General features: G+C 45.8%; 1 protein-coding gene across 5 annotated transcripts in view; it reads left to right on the top strand.

Annotated features, from left to right (window-relative positions):
- KIAA1958 (KIAA1958 ortholog) overlaps nt 1-24,526 on the top strand; it is a 962,448-nt gene that overhangs the window by 21,476 nt on the left and 916,446 nt on the right. The gene's annotated exons all lie outside the window — the stretch shown is intronic.

A 24,526-nucleotide genomic window follows, 5' to 3' on the forward strand; every position in this document is an offset into this window, starting at 1 on the left:
CACAGAGCACCTAGTCCCAAACCAGCCAAGGGGGAGTGACCCAGAATTATCACAGTATGCTTCCTGAATTTACAACACAAGCTGTCAATATTGAAAGCCTACGGAGAACAAGATGTCATACAGCTCAGCAGGGCACAAATTAAGATATTCAACAATTTCTCGGCTGAGGTGGCAAGGCGACGGAGAGAATTTAATCCAATTTGTGAGGCCCTTGAAGGGTTGGTCCATCTTCCCGCTAGATAAAAAGTGCCATTCGTTTGACAGCATGAACATTACTGGGTCAAAATGACATTCTTGGCACTAAATCAATACCGGACCTTGAGTTACAGGCCTACCCCTTTCACGAGGGGGACTAGAAACACAACCAATCCAAGCCGATAGCTTATTGGCAAAAGAAAGGTAGACGACCCAGGGGCCTGCCTCGTATGATGGAAGAGGGAGTGCAGGAGGCACCACCTCTGTGACAATCTCTAATACAAGTTTCTCAATTTTTTGATGTGTGCGTGGTGTTTTTCGGCAGGGTGCTCAAACTCAACTGTTTGCCTATTCTGGTTGCTGGAAATGAATTCTGTGAGCATGCTTGTGTAGTGATGGCTCTTGCTATATGTCAAATGTAAGCAAGCGACGGGCCGAATCTGTGTATATGTCACTGCTATAGATGGCCAGACCTCCCCCCGGTCCCCGAACCCCACCCCGATATGGTCTTGGGACGACAAAATCATTTATAATTCGTACGAATGTCCTGCATTGGTTGTACTATACTCTTATTGAGTTTGTGGCTTAGGAGCTAAATGTTTGATTGTTCTTTATGGTCCTTTCTGTTTGGGGTTTTGTTTTTTTCATTTTCTTCAGGCACATTGGAAGTATATGATTGTAACTTTGTATCTTGGTCTTCACAAAGGTATAATTGTTGGGGTGGTGTGGAACAGACTATATGCTTGTTGATCGCTACGGAAGGCATGCTGCACTGGCTATCTTGGGGAATAACTGACCTACTGAGTGTTGTTAGAATAGTATCTCCACCTACAGTGAGGCCATTTGGTGCGCACATTTAGTTCACTTGGGGGAGGGAGGGGTGACTGCCATTAGATGTATCACCCTGAGCATACAGGGTTATAGTGACCCCATTAAGTGGCATAGATTGTTGAATCTCTTGTGGTATGAGCGTGGGAACGTGGCCTTTCTTCAGGAAACCCACTTGGATAACACTGAATCTGGTAAACAAGTTCATGGGTGGGTTGGGCGTACGAGCTGAAAAGGTGGAAGCAACATGAAAAAGACTACAGGAACAACTACTGAACTTGGAAAGAGTAGATAAAGTATTGCGAAAACGCTCTCTCTTGGGAAAAATTAAACAGCTTTATGGGGAGATTAAAACAGTTAGTATGGCCGAAGCTCAAAAATGTTCTCTAAATGTGCTCAGTCTTTCTTTGAAGACAGCAGTCTTTCTCTGCTCCGTCCCGATGGCTGTCCTGCTGAAGGGGCATCAGCGAGCACAGCTCATTGATACAATTAAAACAAGGTCCAGAGTCCTGCTTTCGGCATCTCGGATATCAACGACTGCTTCATTGAATTTTACTGTGAGCTATATTCCAATCCACCTTCGCCTAAAGATGGCAGGACCTTTGACTTCCTGCGCGGGCACGGTTTGCCCTGCTCCTGCTGAATGCTCCAAGTACTGAGGATGAAATGGCGGCTGCTTTGGTGGGGTTGGCAAAGGGGAAGGCCACCAGCCCAGATGGTTTTCTGATCAATCACTATAAAGCGCTGGCCGAAAAACTGGTCCCTAGGCTGGCAACTGTATTCAATGAGGTGGGAGATGCAGGCTCTCTTCTTAATTGTATGCTTACCGCCAACATAGTTTTTCCTAAGCCTGGCGAAGATCCCATGGAGTGCAGCGCATATTATCCAATCTCTCTTATTAATACAGACGCAAAGATACTCGTCAAATGTTTGTCACAATGTCGGGAGCATATTCTACCCAAACCGGTCCATTCGTACCAGACGGGTTTCATACACAATCGGCACTCATGCGTCAATATGAGATGACTGTTAAACGTAATAGCCAGCGAGGCAGACCAGGATGACATAATATTAACCCTCATTGCTGAAAAGTCGTTTGATAAAGTTAGGTGGGATTATATGTTTTCAGTACTACAGACGTCTGGCATCAAGGGATACTTCCTAGATATGGTGGGGCTCCAATATTGAAACACACAGGCGTCAGTGGTCACAAATGGATACACCTCAGCTCCTTTTGCCTTTTACTCAGGCACGCGCCAAGGCTGCCCATTATCACTGCTACTTAATGCGTTAGCCATCGACTAGCTCAGTGCCTGGGGCCGGCTTGACACAGACTTGGGGGGTGGGGCAGAGTATGAACGGGGATCGAACATTGCATATCTCTTTGTGCAGATGACGTTCTGTTATACCTCACACACTGGTGGGAAAACCTCCCACGGATCCACAGTTTTACTGGAATTTGGACCAATTGCTAGCTTTAAGGTAAATTATGATAAATAGGAGGTCCTATCTTTCCAAATTGATGTGCCCTGGCATCCTGTGGAGCTGGTGAGGCGGGGTTGCCCTGTTTGGCCCTAAATCCAATACCGGACCTTGAGTTACAGGCCTTCTGCTCTCATGAGGGGGACTAGAAACACAACCAATCCAAGCCGATAGTTCATTGGGAAAAGAAAGATAGACGACCCAGGGGCCCGCCTTGTATGATGGAAGAGGGAGTGATATGATATGATCTTTTATTCATATTGCACCCATACACAAGTGTTTCAAGGCGTGATGAGGCAAGAGAGGGGTACAAGGGAGGGCAAAACAACTATCTCACTAGGCCCAGTGACATTGATAACGCGCAATTGCAGGGGAGAGGGAAGGGGGGAAAGTGCAAAGGGCAGGGGAGGAGTGGGAAGTGCTGAACACGTGGTCAGAACAACAACAGGTAGTGTGGCCAGCATGTGGCAAGTGCAAGAATTAAGCTCTGACAAAGGTTGTGTAATAAGTGCAGGTAAGGGGACTGTAGGGTTGCGGATACAGACCCAAGTACAAGGGTTGCCACGAGGCAGTGTGGGTATGCAGCTGGGTGGGAAGGGATCTGGGCCTGACTTCAGAGGGTAGCCAGGTGCCCAGTACAGAGAGAGACCGATCCGCAGGGGAGAGGAAGAGAGAAGGCAGAAGCAAAGAGTAAGGTCTTGAGGCGCTTCCGTAAACCGAAGATGGTTCTCCTCAAGTTTCAGAGAGGCAGGGAGGCTGTTCCAGAGGGAGGCCCCAGCTGAAGAAAGATATCTACCACCAACTCGTTGCTTGGCAAAGCGACTGACCATGAGGGAGTTGGAGGTGGAGGAGCAAAGAGCTCAATTAGGAAGGTATTTCCGAAGGAAGAGTTGAAGGTATTGAGGCCCAAGGCCCCAGAAGGCCTTGTGGACAATGCAGAGGGTCTTGAATTTAATCCTTGCAGCCACTGGGAGCCAATGAAGAGATTTCAGGACTGGAGAGATCTGATCCCTGGGCTTGATGCCAAGGACAAGTTTCACAGTCCTCTTCTGGATGAGTTGCAGAGGGTGTAGAGTAGTGGCAGGCAGATTCAGAAAGATACTGTTGCAGTAGTTCATCCTTGAGAGAACCAGAGCTCTAGACACAGTGAGCTTCTGGGAAAAGTAGAGGAAAGGAAGAATACCCCTGAGGAGGTGCAGTTGGTAGTTTGACTTCTTAGAGACGTCGGAGATGTATGGAGAAATGGAAAGCATGGAGTCGAAGATGACCCAGAGGTTCTTAGCCTCACAGGTGAGAGCGGGAAGAGGGCCAACAGAGAGTGACAGGAAAGGAAGGTGTAGGAGTGCCAATGAGGAGGATCTCTGTCTTACTGGCATTTAGGTAGAGGTCGTTGGTGGCACACCACTCCAGGATTTCAGACAGACAGACAGTCAGAGATGAGAGAGGGAGAAGAGGTGGAAAAAAGAGGAGCCTGAAAACGAGCTGAGCGTCATCAGCATAGCACTGAAAGTTGTAGCAGAGAGCAGCAATGCTGTGGGCGAGGTATTTGTCTCTTTATTTGTAGCGCGCACCAGACCCAGAGGCATCAGGGCATGGAGACAAATGATATTTTAGGCTTTCAAAGTTACATAATAAGGCACACAGGATTTTCATAATCACATATTACATACAAAGGCATTGAGCATACAGGTTATAGTACAGAGCATAGCATAAATGGCAGAATATACAGCTAATAAGGATGGCAGTGTAGGCAGTTTTCACGAGAAGATAGATAATGTACTATGATATCTACAGATAAAAGTGAGGAGGGTTTATTAGAGTAAGAGAAAGGTCAAGAGGGGACTGAAAGGGCCAGCGAGGTTAGAGGACCTTCTCTCTCTGGTCTGGATTTAGAGGTCATTCGATTTAAACCAGTTGATAATGTTGCACCTGAAATGTCAGTATGTTTGGTTTTCCCTCAGTCACGGAGGCAGGGAATTCCATAGTTGGGCTGCTTTGACAAGGAAGCTGTTTCCGCCAATGGTAGCTCGTTTGAATGGAGGACTGTCAAACAATTGGTGTAAATTGTTCTAGTAGGTCGGAGGGTCGGTCTTTTGTTCAACCTCTCAGTGAGGTAGAGAGGTGCTGCATTGTTGAGAGATTTGGAAGTTAGGGAGGTAGTTTTGAGCTTGATTTTATCAAGAGTAGATATCCAGGTTGCCAGGTATTGGTTGAAAAGCCAGGAAGAGAGGTTAGATCCCTGGGGAACACCACAGGTTTAGAGTGAGATAGAAGAAAGGAAGGCACCACCTCTGTGACAATCTCGAATACACGTTTCTCCATTTTGAGATGTGTGCGTGGTGTCATTCGGTGGGGTGCTCAAACTCAACTGCTTGCCTCTTCTGATTGCTGGAAATGAATGGTGTGAGCATGCTCGTTACTGATGGCTCTTGGTATATGTCAAATGTATGCAAGCTGTGGGCAGAATCTGTGCATATGTCACTGCTATAGATGGCCTGTCCTACCCCCCACCCTGAGTGGTCTTGGGACGCTTCTATCTATTAGTCACTGTTGATGGCGAGACGACGACAAAATCATTTAGACTTCTTCCGAATGTCCTGCATTGGTTGTACTATACTCTTATTGAGTTTGTGGCTTAGGAGCTAAATGTTTGATTGTTCTTTATGATTATTTCTGTTTGGGGTTTTGTTTTTTTCAGACACATCGGGGAAGTTTATGATTGTAACTTTGTATATTGGTCTTCACAAAGGTATACTTGTTGGGGTGGTGTGGAACAGACTATATGCTTGTTGATCGCAACGGAAGGCATGCTGTGATGGCTATCTTGGGAATGCCTGACCTACTGAGTGTTGTTAGAATAGTATCTTGATCTACAGTGAGGCCATTTGGTGTGCTTTGGGGCCCAAATTTAGCTCACTCGGGGATGGGAGGGGTGACTGCTATTAGATGTATCACCCTGAGCATACAGGGTTATAGTGACCCCATTAAGTGGCATAGATTGTTGAATCTCTTGCGGGATGAGCATGGGGACATGGCCTTTCTTCAGGATACCCACTTGGATAGCACTGAATCTTGTAAACAAGTTCATGGGTGGGTTGGACACCATTTTAATTCACAAGCGCTTACCCCTCACCTCCTTAGACATGGTTGCTGACCCGGATGGGTGATATTGATTCATTAGAGGAGCGGTATTGTAGCAGCGTGTCACCTTCTTAAACATTTACAGTCTCACGGAAGACAGTGCAGGGTTCTATTCACATGTTCTTTATACATGTGCACCCTATATATAGGAGGGTACCTCAATGTTGCTCTATCTGCAACCATGGACAGGCAGCAGCCCCCGGCTGCTCTTACTGCGCCTCCCAAAAAAAGAGCACTCTCCTGCTTTTAATGGATGAGCTCTGGTTAAGAGATGCTTGGAGAGAGCTACATCCCCAATGGCAGATTTTTCTTTTATTCACATCACCATGGGAGCAATGTGCGACTGGATTATTGGCTATTGGTGTCTACTATGCTGTCCATGGTTGATCTTTGTGAGATCCTAACCATCACAATCTTGGATCACGTGCCAGTGGTTCTTCAGGGTTCCCACCCGACCGTATGCCAGCAGGCACCCATATGAAGGCTAACTGTAGCAACCCTGCAGTTCCCTGATTTTGTCGAATATTGGGCGGAACACTCTTGACGTCTTTTGGGAGGAAAACCTGATTGAAGGTTTTACGACTCTGAGACATTGGGATGCATTTAGAGCCTTTGTTAGGGAACAATGCATCACTAGATGGGCGTACGAGCTGATAATGTGGAAGCAACACAAAAAACTACTACAGAAAGAACTACTGAACTTGGAAAGTGTAGATAAAGTCTTGCGAGAACACTCTCTCTTGGGAAAAATTAAATGGCTTTGTGGGGAGATTAAAACAGTTACTATGGCCGAAGCTCAAACAATTTTCTCTGAATGTGCTCAGTCTTTCTTTGAAGACAGCAGTCTTACTCTTCTCCATGGATGTCCTGCTGAAGGGGCATCAGCGAGCACAGCTCCTTAATAAAATTAAAACAAGGTCCAGAGCCCTGCTTTCAGCATCTGCAAAATCAACAACTGCTTCATTGAATTTTACCATGAACTATATTCCAATCCTCCTGCGCCTAAAGATGGCAGGACCTTTGACTTCCTGCACGGACACGGTTTTCCCTGCTCCTGCTGAATGCTCCAATTACTGAGGATGAGGTAGAGGCTGCTTTGGTGGGGTTGGCAGAGGGGAGGGCCACCGGCCCAGACAGTTTTCCGATCTATCTCTATAAAGCACTGGTGGAAAAACTGGTCCCTAGGCTGCGGCTGAATTCAATGAGGCGGGAGATGCAGGCTCTCTTCCTAATTTTATGCTTATCGCCAACATTGCTTTTCTTAAGCCTGGCGAAGATCCCATAGAGTGCAGCGCATATTGACCAATCTTTCTTATTAATACAGACGCAAAGATACTCACCAAATGTTTGTCACAACATCAAGAGCATATTCTACCTAAACCAGGCCATTCGTACCAGATGGGTTTCATCCTCGATCGGTACTCGTGCGTCAGTATGAGATGACTGTTAAACATAATAGCCAGCGAGGGAGACCAGGATGACATAATGTTAACCCTTGTTGCTGAAAAGACGTTCGAAAAAATTAGGTGGGATTATATGCTTCAGTACTACAGACATTTGGCATCAAGGGATACTTCCTAGATATGGTGGGGCTCCTCTATTGAAACCCACAGGCGTCAATGATCACAAATGGGTTTACCTGGGGGAAACCGGACGTGGACTTGCTGCTCACCGTGCTCAGAGAGGCACAGCTCCACCTCACTGATGAGGCCCAACAAGGCTGAAACACGGGTATGGGGTTGCTGTTGGTACTCTTGTTCAGAAGGGAATTGCCATAGCATTTCGGTGCTGGACTACCCATGTGGGCGGGACAATGACTGATTGGATATTTCCCATCTGTGAAAGGTACAGTGAGCAAAAAGCGATGGCAGCAAACTCTCATCTCAAAGTGGGAAAAAAAACACAGAACAGGTTATCATGCCATGTTCTTTCTGCAGAGTAGCGCCTGCTACCTTTTTAGAAACAAATGGAAACACCTCAGCTCCTTTTTGCCTTTTACTCGGGCACATGCCAAAGCTGCCCATTATCACCGCTCCTTTATGCATTACCCATCGACCCGCTTGCTGCCTGGGGCCGGCTTGACACAGACTTGGGGGGCAGTAGAGTATGAACGGGGATCGAACATCGCATATCTCTTTATGCAGATGACATCATGTTATACCTTTCAATCTGTGAGTACAACAGAGAGCACATGGGATCAAGCAAGCATAGAATGTACACAGATAATCACATAGCATTAAAACAAGTGGAATAGACACAGACTTTGTATGAAATACAGGTATTAACCCTACAACAGTTGTTCACTGTATCGAGAACTCCCCTAATCCACAGCTGCAATTTCTGCTAGGTATGAGCAAAACTCTTCCCATATGTCTCTGCGTCTGGCTAAGAGGAGCAATGTGGCCACATATTGGTCCTCTGTTTCCTGAGCCCAGGTCAATGCTAGCAGCCAGTCTTTCTCCCCCGGTTTTTTTTTATCCTTTCTCTTCAAGAGAATGCTTCGTTTAGCCATCATGCAACCCATATTTGCAAATGCTCTGCAACATTTGCCCTGCATATCTGACCATAAGCCCGAAAAGGGCCCCAAGTGGGTTCCGTTCCAGCAGGGAGCTCACCACCCTGGACAAGGTATCCAAGATTTTGTTCCAGAATTCTCTAAGGTGGTGACACTCCCAGAACATATGTAGGTGATGCGCTAGGGAATACCCACATCTCGGGCAGCCCTGCTCTTTGGCTTGAAACATTTTGGACAATCTGGCCCGGGGTGTAATATAGCCTGTTTTGTATTTTGACTTGCATGAATTTGAACCTAAATCTGAGGGGTACTCTGCTGGTGTGGGAACACAAGACTGACCATTGGGCATCAGTAATTTCCAATTCCATTTCTTCCGACCAGCGGGTCCGTGTGTGTGAGGGTGGAGGGACCATTTTGTTCAATACCATTGTGTAGAGAGTGGAGAGGATGTGTCTGCAATTCCCGGAGTTAACTATATATGCCAGTTCAGGTGTCTCATGGGGTTCATTGGAGTAAAGGGGCCCTCTGGTAGTCACTGCTGAGCGGATCCGATAGTATTGGAGCAGATCACCTCCAGCGCCCCCATGCCCAGGCTTCCATGTAGTAGGTGCAATGAATTTCCCTTCGGTATATAGATCCGCCAGTGCTCTATATCCCAAAACATCCAATCTTGATTGCACCGCCCCATCCCGTGTCGGTCCCAGTTCTGGAAATTTCCATAATGGGAGCCATCTATTGTAAGTTCGAGCAGCCCCTGTAAGTGCAAATATTGCTCACCAAGCTTTTAGTGTAGAGGTGACTGGATCGAATGGGCAGTTGTCTTTGTAGTGTTGGTCCAGCAGTAGTTACTTAAGATCAGAGTGATCCGCTGCCAGTGTTTCTAATTTGACATGGATGTTCCGCCACCTGGGCCTGGGCAGCTATCCAGTATAGTTCCATATGGGGAGAACCCTCCTTTCTCGTATGAAGAGGCCATCTCCACCCATTTCTTCCGTACTGCTCCGGAGTGCCACTGAAATTGTGCAAATTGTCCCTGCAACCTGGCAAAGTATGACTTCTCCAGCCACAGTGGGACATTGGTAAACATATTCAATATCTTAGGTAGTAAGGTCATTTTTATTAGTGAAAGCTTGGCCACTGCCGATAATGAGATAGATTTCCATCTGTTGAGTTTATTGACCAGTTATGTTTGCTTCTTGATTGTCCTGTAACAAGGAGGTGCGTGTTCTGGAGACCACCACCCCCAGATATTTAATGTGGTTGGGGGGGCCATCAGAGAGGGAAGGAGCCGCGAGGCTCACCTGTGTCATCAGTCAGTGGAAAGATTTCTGATTTTGGAAAAGTTAATAGTGAAGCCAAATAATTCCCCATTTCGTTTAATGTCATATAAGATTGGGTTTAGATTGGTGTGAGGTTCTCTCACATATAACATCACATCGTCAGCATACAGGGAAATTATTTTGGGAAAGCACACCAGTCGTAAGACACGTCGGCCGTGGCATTCTCTGATGAAATCTGCCATAGGCTCCATGACCAGGGCGAAGAGGATCGGGGAGAGAGGGTTGCCCTGCAGAGTGCCTCTTTCTAGTAGGAACTGTTCTGATAAGCATGAATTAACCAGTACTCTCGCCAAGGGCTGTGTGCATAACAGTTTAATATATTGTACCATAGCCGTTCGGAACACCATCTTTCTGAGAACCACTAGTAACTATTCCCACGAGATCATATCGAAGGCCTTCTGAGCATCTATAGTCACTGCGATGGCAATAACTCGGGGTCTATTCTGGCCATGATGTCAAATAGCCGCCTAATATTGAGAGCTGTAGATCTTCCAGGAACGAACCCGGCCTGATCACAATGAACCAGATATGGCATCGGTGGGAGACGATGGTTGGCCAGGACTTTGGCGCATATTTTAGTGTCACAGTTCATAAGCGAAAGGGGTCTATAGGACCCGCACTCATTGCTGGGCTTGTCAGGTTTTAGAAGTACTGTGATCACGGCCTCACAGAGCGACTTGGGCAGAATAGAGTCACAAAGTGATTCCTCCCAAACCTGGAGGAGGTTGGGGGCCCACACAGTCGCATATTCTTGATAAAACTCTGTAGTGAGACCGTCCGGGCCTGGAACTTTCCCTTTTGGCAAATTGGCGATAACCGCCATGATCTCCTCAAGTGTAATGGGGGCCTCAAGTCCGCCCTAGTCTGAGCGTTAAGGCTTGACTTTGGGATATCTTCTAGCAACGACTGAATAGCTTGGTCCCCTCTTAACGGTCTGCAGTGTAGACTGTTTTGTAGAAGTCACAGAATGTCCTGACCACCTCAGGATCTGTCCATTTAGCGTTACCACGTTCATCCAGAATGCAGTCCATCTGGATCTGCCCTCTCTCTGCATGCACTAGTCTCGCCAGAGTTCTACCTTGTCTGTCGCCCTCCTCGTATCTTCGAGCCACCTGCGTGCGGGAGAAATAATGGATTTCCCTCTGAGCGTGTGCCTCGAATTTTTCCAATTCCGTCCGCATTTGTACTAGCAACCGGGGAGCTGGAGTATTCAATCTCAAGCTTTTTAAGTGTGGTCTCAGATTTCCCCAAGTCCTTCCTAATGCGTATGAGGACTCCACCTTCCCTTGACATCACCATACCCCTAATGTAGACCTTGAAGGCCTGCCATCTAATACCCAGGGAGGTTGAATCTACCACATTACAGGCGAAAAAAGACTCAATGTCAGCCCTAATTTCTGCTCGGAACACTATTTCTTTCAAAGCCTCCGACTTAAACCTCCAAGCACCCCTTGAGCTGTTCCTGCCCGATTTCAGTGAAAGTGTCATTGTGGAGTGATCAGACAATGTGCAAGGCTTAATATCAGCGTCAAGTACTTTCCCCATGAGTGAGCTGGATATTAAAACCATATTGATGCGGGACGACATGTTGTGTACTGATGAGTAAAATGTACAGTCTCTCGACTGTCGGTGTGACATGCGCCATGCATCGCACAAGGCTAGTGATTGTATAAGGGATAGCAAACGGCGGGCAGCTCTGGGTTGAGGCCTGGGTGTAGGATTTGTTCTGTCTAGTACACGATCTAAAATCAGATTCAAATCACCTCCCCGTACTACAGGTATTCCACAGTAACTGGAGGTGATTCCCCCAACAAGGTAAAAAAAAACCCGGGAGTCAATATTAGGGGCATATGTGTTTGCAAGCACTATTTCAGTTCCCTCTAGGACACAATGTACCACAACGTACCTACCCTCTGGGTCAATGTGTACTTTCTATTCTATAAATTGTAGGGCTTTATGTATGAGTATCATGACTCCCCTGGATTGCGACAAGTAGCATGTGAAATACTTATTCCTTCCCCATCTAGGGGCAATACCCCTCTTTAGCATCGGTTTCCTGCAGGAATAAGACATTTGCCAGTGTCTTTGTATATAGGATATTACTTTCTGTGTTTTAGTGAAGTTCTCCAGACCACGGACATTCCAACACATTATTCTCAGCTGTTGTGCCATAACATATGTGTTATTCCATAGTTTACACTGTGTGGACCATTAGTACAGTCTTTTGTGCATCCTAGGAGCCAGCCGTCAGTGCACTCAATTGCCAGTATTTTAAGTGTTTCATCTCCACAATTTGCCTGGATTTTGAGCACAAACCCCAGCCCCCTCCCTTCCTCCCTCACTACCCTCCCCAACCTTGCAAACCCCAGCCCTCTCCCTTCCTCCCTCACTACCCTCCCCAACCTTGCAGTGTAAACTCCTCTTCCTCCCCCCAGCCCCCTTGGCATACCCCAACCTGGCCCGCTTACTTTATCAAAACTCAACATTAACTTAACAGCTGCTGCAGGGTTAACTGTTGCCACTGTGGCCCATTGCACAAGGGCATTGCATGGTTGTTAATTCAAATGTATTTGTAGTGCTGGTAAATGACGTTCCAGATACTATGTGGTCGTCATATAAGTAAAAGAAGATGATGGTGCGATCCTAAAGAGTTTCTTCATATTGGTGGGGTGATGTCTTCGTTGTTTTCTTGGTTGTCTTGGACCGATATTTGAGCCTCGATGAATTTAACTGCCTCATCAGGAACCGTAAAAAAGTACATTTTGCCTTGAAATTGAAATTTTAGTCGAGCTGGGAACAGCATTGCATATTGGATGTTGCAGGCCCGTAGTAATTTCTTGACTCCAATGAACTGGCGTCTTTCATATTGCACCGAGACAGAGAAATCTGGGAAAATATGTATTGTCTGGGAGCCCAGCCAGAGTTCCTTTTTCTCTCTGGCGAGGCGGAGGAGCTGATCTCTGTCATGAAAACGGAGGATCTTTGCAATAATGGGTTGTGGAAGTTGCCTGGTTTCGCTCTAGGGCCGAGTGCCCGGTGAGCTCACTCCACTGTAAAGAAAGGGGATACTACTGCGGCACCCAGGACGTCTTTAAGTAAGTTCTCAACTGCATGTTCCATGCCCTCAGATATTGCATCCTTGGGGACCCCAACAATTCTGATGTTGTTTCTCCTGGAGCGTGATTCTAGATTGTCACTTTTGGATTTCACAGCTTTCATGTCTTTCGACAGAGTTGCCACCATGTTGTGGAGGCCTTGCACTGTATCTTCCGTCGCCCCAATCCTCGTTTCAGCCTCTGTGATGTATGGCTTCCTTAGCTAGTTGTGATCTCATGGATGCAATGTCCTTTTGCCATGGCTTCCATCATATGAGTGAGGTTGGGGCGCAGACTAGTAGTTGGGCTTGCTTGCTTGCGTGCCTCTAGTCATGATGTTGGGCAGGGTCTACATTGGGGAGCTACCTAAGCTTAACTGGTCGGGACTTCTCTTCAAATTCAAGTCCTTTGGTGTGAGATCCCCTGCGTGGGTTAGGTGAAGTTGTTTGGCGTGCATTGTAACCGGGGTTTCCGGGGCCCTGTAACAGTGGCCGGCTGACACGGGTAGCCTCTGTGAGTGGGCAGAGTGCAGGGCTGCGGGGTTGTGAGTTCGGTACGATCAGGTTTGCCCTGCACTCCTTCTGCGCAACAATAATATAGACTTAATCTTGGACCCGATCGAAGAGGCCCCCTATACAGCCAGGTCAGATGGGTGTGTGTGCTGCTGTGAGTTCCAGAATGTGCCGCCCCACAGATGTAGCCGGGCTTGGTTGTGCTGCCAACTTTAGTATGATGTTGCAGGTTTGCCCCCTGATTTGGTGTGACCTCCTTTGGTCCCGATGTCTGAGGTCCAGTTGGGTGGGCATGGCAGGTCGTGATGGTTCCTGTTGCTCTGATCCAGGTGGGTACACCTGTACTTTATGTGGCAGGGGCCGATGTTTGTTTCCCGCCCACAATGCTTGGTAGCAGCGCTGTATTTGAGCAGCTGCGCAGTCAGAGATAGTGTCGTTTGCAGGCCTGGGGGATGGAAGACTGATTAGGCCTGGGGGCCATGGGTCACAACACCGCAGGTTGTCCAGATGCAGGAAATTGGAGCAGTAGATTAGGGTGCGTGAGGTTTGTATTGGCCTGCATGGTGTGGGTATGGTTGTCTTCACATGCCAGTCTCCACCAGAGTTTGTGTAGGAGGAGGGGCTGTTCCAAGTGGTGGAGCGGGTGAGGCCGGGTGTGTGTGGCCACTAGTTTCTGCAGTTTAGTCACAGCTAGGGTGAGGCCGGATTGAGCGTGGTGTAGGCGGCATGAAAGCTGCATATGTCGTCTGTATTTTTTATTTTTTTTTTGTATTTTTAAAGCGCTCACACAGGGGGCATCGAGGCGGTGATACAGAATTTGTTGTTGTTGTCTTAGTTGCATATTTATAATGCGCTTAAATACCCAGAGGTTTCTAAGCGTGGACCCGGGGATCAAACCTGTGTTGCTCTGTGTCGTCTTGCTTCCAAGGCGAGCACGTTGCCGCTGAGCTATCCCCCCGGGACAATGGGTCGGGCCGCTGGTATACTGAACGATGCAGCAGTTCTGAACAAGGGCCCACCCTCCCAAGCAGGGCCGGCGCAGCTCAGCACGTAGACCGTGGTTTGCAGGCTCATTGGTGGTCCACTCAGGAGTCTGCTCCACAAGGCCCCCGGCGGTCTGCACGCAGCCTCTCAACCTGGGCCAGGTGGCCCGCAGAGCCACCGCACTGCGGGATGAAGGGCCCGCACCTCGGCACAGGCGGATGCCGGCAGAAGTACAATGGGAGCCTGTGGCCATTGTCTCCACACCCCAGGGGAGCAATACTCGCCAGCTGTCTCCCACAGATGGGTGGGGGGAGTGCTTCCTTCTGCCGGGCCAGTCACAGGGTACGGCGCGAGGGGCCAGTAAGATCGCATGCTGCGATCTACTCAGAGCGGGTGGTGCGCCAAGTGATGGTGCGTCCCTGACCTCTGGAGCTAGGCGGAGGTCACGGTGTCCTCTGCCTGCGCACCTCCCGCGCCACTTCGATTTTCCAGCTGCTCCTCCTCCCCAGAGCGGGAAGGCACGCAACAGTTCAGAGTGGGATGCGTGGGCTTCCGTTCCTCCCCACACCGGGACCGGTTGGTCTAGACAGTAATAGGCACCAATGCCCCAAGTTGGAGAAGACGAGGTTCAGTATTGCCGCCACTACATGCAACTTCTAATGGGCCATTAGCAGAGCACTGTTGCAAGACAGCCATTATGCTGGCTGCTCAACAGCGCCGCCTTAGGGCGCTCTTTTTGAAATGGTTGAGAGAACAGGGAATCTTGAACAGTTAGAGGACTGTCGACTGGTGCACATACTTGACCTGTTTGAAGAGGCCATGCCGATACCCTTTACAGAGGCTAGGGTAGTGTTAGGACTGGTGCCGACAGCCTAGCTAGAGCACTGGGCTGTGGTTTCTCAGGTTATGTCTCAGGTACGGAGGATAACTTTTCTCGAGAGCCCCTTGGTTGGAAACTAGAATTGGCAGCGTATCTGTCAGTTTTCCATAAAATGATATCCTTTTATCTTCTCAGTGCCCAGAACAATCTAGGGAAAACAGTGGGCCGAGGATCTTGATACTCAACTAGATGGCGCAGACATTTATATATACTTCTCACTGATCAAAGATGTCTAGTACAGTATGCGAAACTGAGAAACACAATTTAAAATCATCCAGCGAGACTACTATACTCCGGTCAGAACGGTCACAATGAAATTATCTGCAACCTCACATTGCTGGAGGTGTTGTGGAGAACGTGGAACGTTAGGACACTTATTTTGGTCCTGCCCTATTGTCCATAGGTTCTGGGTGGCGGTTAAGAAAAGCTGACTAAGATCCCAGGGGCATCCTGATGCTGAGACCTGCATTTATGTTGTTTGGGTGGATCTACAAGACTGGCACAATGATGCTAATGTGGTTAGGTTATTGCATATTATGTTGTTTGCAGCTCGCAAAGCCATCCTTCTCAAATGGAAGTCTCCTGAGAAACCGAATAAGAATGTGTGGGTGGGAGAAGTCTCTAGACTGTGTGCGCATGAGCGGCAAGCATATGTGAACCGCTGAAGGTCCGACAAAGCAGTGCATTCTCTACTGCATTGTTGCTTCTTTTACATGGGATATCGTTCTTTAATAAAAAAAGATTAAAATCAAAAAAAGAAATGGCCACAGAGCAATACATTGGAATACAAGACATTGGAAAGCGATGTATAGAACAGAGCTGGTCTTTAAGAGAACATCAATATTCTTTAGCAAAATGCATGCCTTTCAGCTAATTTGCCTACCCACATTGCATTGCTTAAAGTCTCTGAACAGGAGGTGATCTTTCAGGGATAGCTACTGGGTTGCGCTGTGGCTTGTGATCTGTAATGGCCTATTTTACCTCCGAATTCCACGTAGGCTGGTTTTGCCATGCATTTCTCTAGCCCCACCATAACATTTATGAGGCTACCAAAAATCACATATTGTATTGTAAACAATACAATACAATACAATGAGTCTATACATTGAATGTTTCCTTTATATGATCCAGATCTCCTCAGTGATGTTTTAATATCATTTCAATGTACCATTTGGGGTTGACTATTCAGAAGCTTTGCAACTTCTACTGGCTCCTTGAATTCAAGGTGGAAACCCTTAAAAAAGCATATGTTCGCATTTGTGTGACGACAATCTACATCATAACAATTGTATACGTTTTAAGTGGTTAGACGTGAATCATCCAAAAATGACATTCTGGCTGTCCTTCATTGAAAATGGAGTGACAGGGTATAAAAAAGGAAAATGGAACAAAACAAAACATGCAAACATGTTTGCTTCCAAATCACTGAACGGGCTGAAGCTTGTATCTGTGCAAAATGTTCCTTCGCTTACTTCCATTTATCGTGTGTTACAAATGCAATAATTAGTGACCTATAATTATCTGATGCTGTCGGACCACACTACACTTGGTGTTTTTACACAATGTAGCACTCTGAAAACTACCAGCATTGTTATGAATACTTCCTGAAAACACAGAGCGTTACCAAAAGAAAATACTGTGCAAGTGACTAATGAATAATACCTGAATCAAAGCTTGATGTCAGCATGTGTTCTGCTAGGGTGGCATGTCATTTGAAGCGGAGTCTAACGGTAGAGGCCCACAGCGTTTTGTTATGTTTTTGAATTTTCAGGGGAAATCCTACTCGACACAGTGGCCTCCAGTTCATCCCGTTCTTCTCCATCTGATTCAGTTCTGGAATTTTAAATATTGACCCATTTTGTATTATTTATTTGATTTGTCATCATTTGTGTGCCCTTGAAACTGGTTTATTAACGTTTCAGTAGTGTGCTTCTAAGGATATTTGAGGAGAAACTTGCTTTTTTAAGTCCCCCTCCCGCCCACCAACACTGTCATCAGAAAGTATACTCAGTGACAAGTCCATGAGGGTGCTGTCTTCCTGGGAACCTGGTACCAGGACTCATCTCTTCTAATTCGATATTCTGTCTGAGGCTCAGTGGATTCAGTCAGATTCAATGTGTCCAATTTATCATGTCTACTAGGTAATGACGCAGTCTGGATTGAGGATGCAAACTCCCCGGATTTTAATCTTTCTATAGACTCATGAATGTAACTAAAATAGTAAGCGTTTGTTTGGGACTGTACTTCATGGTGGTTGTCGAGTTGTCACCAATCGATGAGATGAAAAGTGTCTCATTGCAATGGATACATTCAGGTTCACTTTCTCCACACACAACAGTTTCTTGACGTAAATGTTTCTTGTATCACGATGGGACCTATCACACTTAAACCTGCAATGTGTCTTCGCGCAAATAGTTACTGTGGTGCCTGTGACTTATTTCCCAACATAGAGCAATTTCTTTGCACAAGTGATCTTATACTTCTTTATGAGAGATGTGATTCTGTTTCCCAACATATGGTGTTCTTTTTATCAAATGATTTCTCAGTTCACTGCAGGCCTGTGACTGTTTCCCACCATACACCACTTCTTTATACAACAGAATTCTCAGTTCACTGTGGTACTTCTAAACCGGTTTTGCAAATGTAGCATTTTCTTAAACATGTGGATTCTCCTTCCACTAAGTGACTTGTTTTCCCAGCTGATAATGTTCTTTTTCAGTTTGGGCTAGTAGATGGCGCTAGCACCATATAAAAGCCGAAACAGTTGCAGCACAGCTAGGGAGAAATGGCACAAGGAGGGATACATAGCTTGTAGGTGTTGTTTAGTTATTTACCCACTCATTGACTGCCCATGGTCATGTTAATCCCTATGGCCATTTCCACCCATTTCCTGGCTCTGCCATCCCAAACACTTCCTCCTAGGATCTCTTTGGGCTAGGTTTATGAAGCCGTACAATCAAACTTTGAACTCAAAGGGCCTCATTACGAGTTTTGCGCAGTGGGGAAAAAAGTGGAGGTAATTCTGTTACCTCCCTTTTTCCCACACCGACAAATTACAAGTTTTGGCAGAATTACCACAAGTGGAATTCCGCTGATTTGTGGAGGAAAAGTGGAGGATCTACCTCCAGCATTTTCCTCCAAATAATCGGCAGAATTACCACTTGTAATTCCACTGTTGGTAGTTCAACCAAAAATGCCAAATGGAGTTCTATGGACTCCAGAAAATGGGGATTTACACCGCCTACCACCACTTGTAATCCTGTGGTAAATCCACGTGACCAAGTGGTGGTAACTGTAAATCTGTTTGGTGGTCCTTGATTGTGACTGGTCTCAATGCCACATGTTGTCAATCAAATATGATCATTAGGTAGAATGAAACGACAGTGACCTATTTTAAGATGGAATTGACTAGATTAGGTCACTGTCGGTTAATTCAATCTTAAAACCAGTCACAATCAAGAACTAACAGAATGTGAACTCTTCTGAGGCAGCTTAAAGGAATGGTTCGGTCAAAATGTTTTATTGTCCCTACGGGTCAGCCATGTGTTTTTAAACCTAAGTCGCTCGATTTTAGAAAAATTTCCTATGGACCTTACCCGAGTTTTCGTCCATTAAACGCACACGAAAACAGGCACCAGGGCGCTGCCATTTTGTGATAATCCTATCACTTGCCCCATCGCCCTGGCTGACCTGCTATTGCGGCACTAAATCATATCCCCCGCCTCTGAGCCTGTCATCAACAGACGCGTACCACCCATTTCACAACGCCAAAGCACGTCTCGTGTCAACAATCGCTGCGCTTCAGCTAATGACGTGTCGCCATGGAAATGGCAAGACGCCTCTTTCCTCAATAAGTATAAACAGACCGTTTCACAACACAAAGCAGCAGATTTTCGATTCCATTCCTCTCTCTGTGTTACTTTGAGTATTCTGTGACTCGTTTCTCTGCTCTGGTCAGCTACCTTTGCCGCTTGTAGCCCGTGTGAACACCTGTACCATCGCTATAAATTATTTTAGTTTATTTACCACACAATGGCTACAATAATGCCCTACATGTATGAGCCCGAGTATACCGAGGAGGAACTACTGGAAAGGGAAACACGCGAAAACGATGGGGCTTCGGACGGCAGTTGGCAGGACGAATCAACGGATGAAGACACTGGACCTAGTCGCATGGACGGTGTTTCCACCTGGTGCACATGCAATCGGTGCGAGCTAATGCCAAACGAGGAGGAGAACTGCTGCTGCTGTGAAAACTCGGGATGCGTGGCCTGCATTTCGGAAGGCGAGCCATGACCGCAATGCATCACTGAGCTGCCAGACTTCAGGGCAGCATGCCTCACACGGTCCGTGTTGAGGATAATGATGGTGCTTATACACAAACTTTGCGCAACTTTTCGTCCTCATAATCCGAGTAACGAGTAAGTATAATCTGCTTGTGATGCCACTACTATTTCATGGTAGTCTCCTATATCCAAAATTACATCTACATATCATTGTAACGCATGAAAGTCGTTCAATAGTGTGCAGTGTCTAGATGCATTTGTCCGAGCAGAATGCCATTAGTTACAAGAATTGTCATTGACAACAAACGTTTAATCAACTTATCTTGGTCATTTAAAAACAGTTTGTATCATTATTTTTCACAGGTGGTACCGGCTGGTGGCCTATCGTTCCTTTACATTCACGGGAGGCTTGGACACCGCGTTCGAAGAGTAATACCCGCCTGTGCCATAAGAGAAACTTTCCTGAGTGACAGCGGTCAGTACAGGGGATTTTCCCTCGCTGTGCTGCAACCTGACCTGTACAATGTGTAAAGTTTTGTATTTTTGTGCCATCAAAAAAAGAAACAAAATAAAACATCACATATATTTTAACAACGGTTGTTTCGATTTTTTAAATGAATCAAGTGTGTCTCCATTCAGCAGTCGTCCTGTGCCTTATCTGCATGCCCCAGGCCCATCCATCCCACCCACCTCTTCAAAGGCGGTTTGCGCCAGTGGATGCGCGCTGCCATGGGGGGCTGTCAGGGGCGCAAACGGCCAAGGTGCCAGCATGTACACATCAAAAGGTATCCCACGCCAAGGGCCCATTTTTCACATGGCCTCCTCAGACTCCGTGTGTCCGGCCAGGACCCGCCCCCCTCACGCTGGCCGGCCCCCGGCAAACCACATAATACCACGACATACACACGTCATTCATTCACAAACACACCCCTGTTTGCAATACTTTATAAACCACTTGATATGTCTCATGAGAACATCTTTGTGATTTGCAAGTCAACTCCTGAAAGAGCTACCTGAGAACCACTGAGATCTATGCTAATCTGCTCGTCGTCGTGCTATCCGTGAACTTCAGTGAACGCTTCGAGCAAACTCGTCAGTGTGCTACCTGTGGCCATCTACCTGTTCTCCTGCAACATACTGCTCTGCTTGCTGAATCCAACTGTTTGTTGGTCAAGGTAAGGCCATGAATCCTAATCATATTTCGCTGATTTTTAAATTTCTATCTATTTGCGAGTAGAGTACTCAATAGTGCTATGTTCATTGGTCTCATTGATATTGACTTGATTTTCCATTGTTATGCTATCAATAGATCTATTTATTTTCATCTGTGTCAATTGTCATCGAATTGCATCCTTCGGGGGTCCAGTCTATAATGTAAGCATGTTTCCTTCTCTGCAAGACAGAACATCCAAGGGACGAGTCACATGTTCAGAGTTTAGTCACATCATTTATAAATTTCTGCAAATGCTAAGCCGCACATGATGAACTGGTATAGTTCCTGCGACCAAAACAAACCTTGCATTGAACATTGTATGGTTCATTTACTTTTGTATCACATTTTTATTCATCAAGATTGTATAATAATGTCGATATTTCCTTTTCAGAATTTTCAATAATGCCTGCCTGTTCGATTAGCGGTTGCCCTTCGAAGACCCATGCTAAATCTGAAGGCACTACAATGCATGTATTCCCGAAAACTGTTTATCAAATAAGAGAATGGGTCAGACATTGCGGATATCCACTGGATGAGCTGGAAAGTAGAGTCCAACAAGTCGTAGAGGACAGGAGGGGTGATCGATAGCGCATCTGCAGCTGGCACTTTTCCTCGAACATGTACACAACATCTTGGGTAACAAAGAAGAATAAACGGCGAACAACATGAAAATTGCTCGCGAACGCTATTCCCACTCTATTCGTCCACATTCCGCCACTGGTGAGTTAAGTGTCCGGATTTAGCTTTAGGCCTTGCGATAGTGTGTAGGTAGCTGAATAGATTCATTGATATTTTTGGTGTTGTGTTCCTTGTAATACTTTCGACATTGATATGAGTGTATAGCTTTTTGAATAATGACATTTATCGATATATTCTTTTTCGATTTCATAACCCACAAACAAAATCTATATATGGGCACAGGGAACTGTGCTATATGCGCATTTTCAATGGCATTACTTTCAAGTATTCTGTCTCCTTACATGGCAATTTTTAATATTGACATTTCATTATCAATCAATAATTTACCTTTACAACTGCTTGACTATCCCTTGAATCTGAAGCAAGAACATTCTACATCCGTGACGTGCTTGCAGTTATCAACCACTTCTAGCGCGTATCAGGTAATCTTACTTGGCTATTCCGCTACAGACTTGTTTTATGCATGTCAAGTAATATTGTTATTGTATCATGTAATTATTTTACTGAATGTTTGGTTAGTGCTTTCCAATTGATATACACCTTAGTTATCGTCCACTGGTGTTTGTTTTCAGTTATGATTAGTGTTATCCATAGTAATGCAAGTACTGTCTTTCAGGGAGATGCTGAAGCGTCCACCACATTGACAACATCCCTAGATGATGTTCAGCAGCACGAGGTATGGATACTGACAGCTCCATCGAACTAGATCATCAGAGCTGTAATACTTGTCGTTTCATTGTTCTACACAATGTTTCATTCGTGGTTAGCCATTGATATGTACCTGTGCGGTCGACCCCAAGTGTGTCTTATGTTTTCAATATTGTAATCCTTACTAATGCAAGTACTATCTTTCAGGCAGTTGATAGAGCGACAACCCCTGCACTTGATGCGGAGCCTGACATTCAAGTAATTCCAGGGGAAGTGGAAGCGGGACCTTGCGTATACGAATCGGCGCAACAGCTTTCGGAAGTGCGCACTACATTTACAACATCCCTACATATTCTTCAGCAGCACGAGGTATGGATACTGACAGCTCCATCGAGCGTCGTCATCATAACGTGATTCCATTTGCTATACTTTCTTCCCTATTAACGCAAGTACTGTGTTTCAGGGAGACGACAGAGCTTCCACTAGAATAACAACATCCCATTTAGGTGATGCATATGTAAATAAATCGGAGAAATAAGTCGATGAAATCTCATCATATTTAGATATTCCTTGATTCTTTTAGACAATGCATCATTTGTGGTTATCTCTTTATATGTACTTGTGCCATCGACCCCAAGTGTGTGTTATGTTTACAATATTGAAAACCATACTAATGCAAATACTGTGTTTCAGGGAGTTGCTGATGCCTCCTCCCCAATACAACCATTCATGGCAGTCCATGCAGAGCCAGAGGTATGGATACTGACAGTTCCATCGAACTAGATCATCAGAGCTCGAATACTTGTGGTTTGATTGTTCTACAGAATGTTTAATTCGTGTTTAGCTATTGAGATGTACCTGTATGTTCGTCCACACGTATGTTTTATGTTTTCAATATTGTGATACATAGTAATGAAAGTACTATGTTTCAGGGAGTCGATGGAGTGTCATTCCGTGCTGTCTATGCGGATCCAGAAAATATAGTCGTTGCAGCGCAAGAGGAAGGGAAGACATGCGGAAACAAATCGGAGCAACAGCGTGTAGCTGTTGAAGTTCGAGTCAAGAAAGTTGCACAGAAAAGAAACAAAAATAAGGTTAGTTACAAACAGTTCATAATTTTAGGAATTGTTTTGTGTTGGGGACTATATTATGTTTTTTTCCTGTCAATTGTACTATACTTTATATTGTGTTTAAAATGAACATCCCTTTTCCAATCTGTCCTCTAGTTACCCGTTGGTGTACGAACTGTACATACACAGACAGTGAAGCAAATGAGAGATGTTGCTTGCCAGACCATTTACACTATGGAGGAACAATTAATTCAGACGCAGCGTGTTGAGACTCGGGATGCTCATGTCCAATGGCCAGAACATGAATTGAATGTGTCTGGAGAATACAGTAAAGTTGTATTGGACCATTGCTACAGTTCGACTGCACCACCAAAAGAAGATGATACTGAATGTATTGAAGATAGCTCTGAAGTAGTCGCAGATCAATTCACACAATCTACACCCGACAAAAAAATGCCACCCAAAAAGCTGTTGACAATGTTGTGTTCTCCCATCAATGCTGAAGTAACAGATGTTGAAATGACAGAGAATGAACCAGCAGCAGCACCCAACGACGCATCAGAACTTGATATCAGCGATATTTCTTTCGAATTTCTTGATATGTCCTCAGCGGCACAGTCCGAAACAACTTTCACGCCGGATGACAGTCTAATGAAAGAGGGCAAATGCATAGTATTCGACAGTTGTTTGATGGATATTATAAGTATGCTGAAATGTGGGCATTCAGTTGGAGGGGGAAGTATGTGGGGAGCCATTGATTCATGTGACTCGTCAAAAACAAGGCAGTAACGTCAAAATATATGCCGCCTGTAGATTAAATCATGCATTCTCATGGTCTGCACATCCGATGCTGGGGAAGCTGCCAGCAGGCAATCTACTGTGTGCAGCTGCCTCGCTTTTTAGTGGGTCCAATTTTAGAAAGTTAGTCTTTCTTTCAGTTTGTGGGACTCCATTTCATTTCTAAAACGCAGTGCTACAAATACCAACATGATTATCTGTTTCCGGCCATTAGTGATGCTTGGAAAATTGAACAATTGTCTCTAGCAAGTACATTCGAAGGGAAAAGATTCAAGCTAGCCGCGATGGACAGTGCGACAGCCCTGGATTTTCTGCCAAGTACTGCACCTACCACTTTGAGGACATGGATAGTAAGAAAATTGTGAGTTTGGTGGTCGTGCAGGTGTCCCAATGTAACTCCTCAGTGGCCATGGAGAAACTAGGATTTATAAAATCATTGCAATATCTACAATCAAGGGGAATGCACATCGACCTCATAGCCACGGACAGACACGTTTCAATTGCCAAGACAATGAGGGAGCAGTTCCCACATATTAAACATCAATTTGATGTATGGCATCTTGCTAAATTAATCAATAAAGAAATCTCGGCTGCAGGGAAAAAAAAGGTTTTGAAAGTATTTCACAGTGGTCCCACTCTATCAGCAACCATCTTTGGTGGAGCTCCAAAACTTGTGAAGGGTCAGTGGAAATCCTACCTGAAAAATGGCGGTCACTGATGCACCACTGTACCAACGTTCACCGCTGGACAGAAAACCAACATTTCCACCAATGTGAACATGGCCCTTTGTCCACAGAGGAGGCACGGAAGAAGAAGTGGTTGATTGCATCTTCACCTACA

Source organism: Ambystoma mexicanum, chromosome 6q (genome assembly GCF_040938575.1).
Source record: "Ambystoma mexicanum isolate Mex_15411 chromosome 6q, UKY_AmexF1_1, whole genome shotgun sequence".
NCBI classification, from domain to species: domain Eukaryota; kingdom Metazoa; phylum Chordata; class Amphibia; order Caudata; family Ambystomatidae; genus Ambystoma; species Ambystoma mexicanum.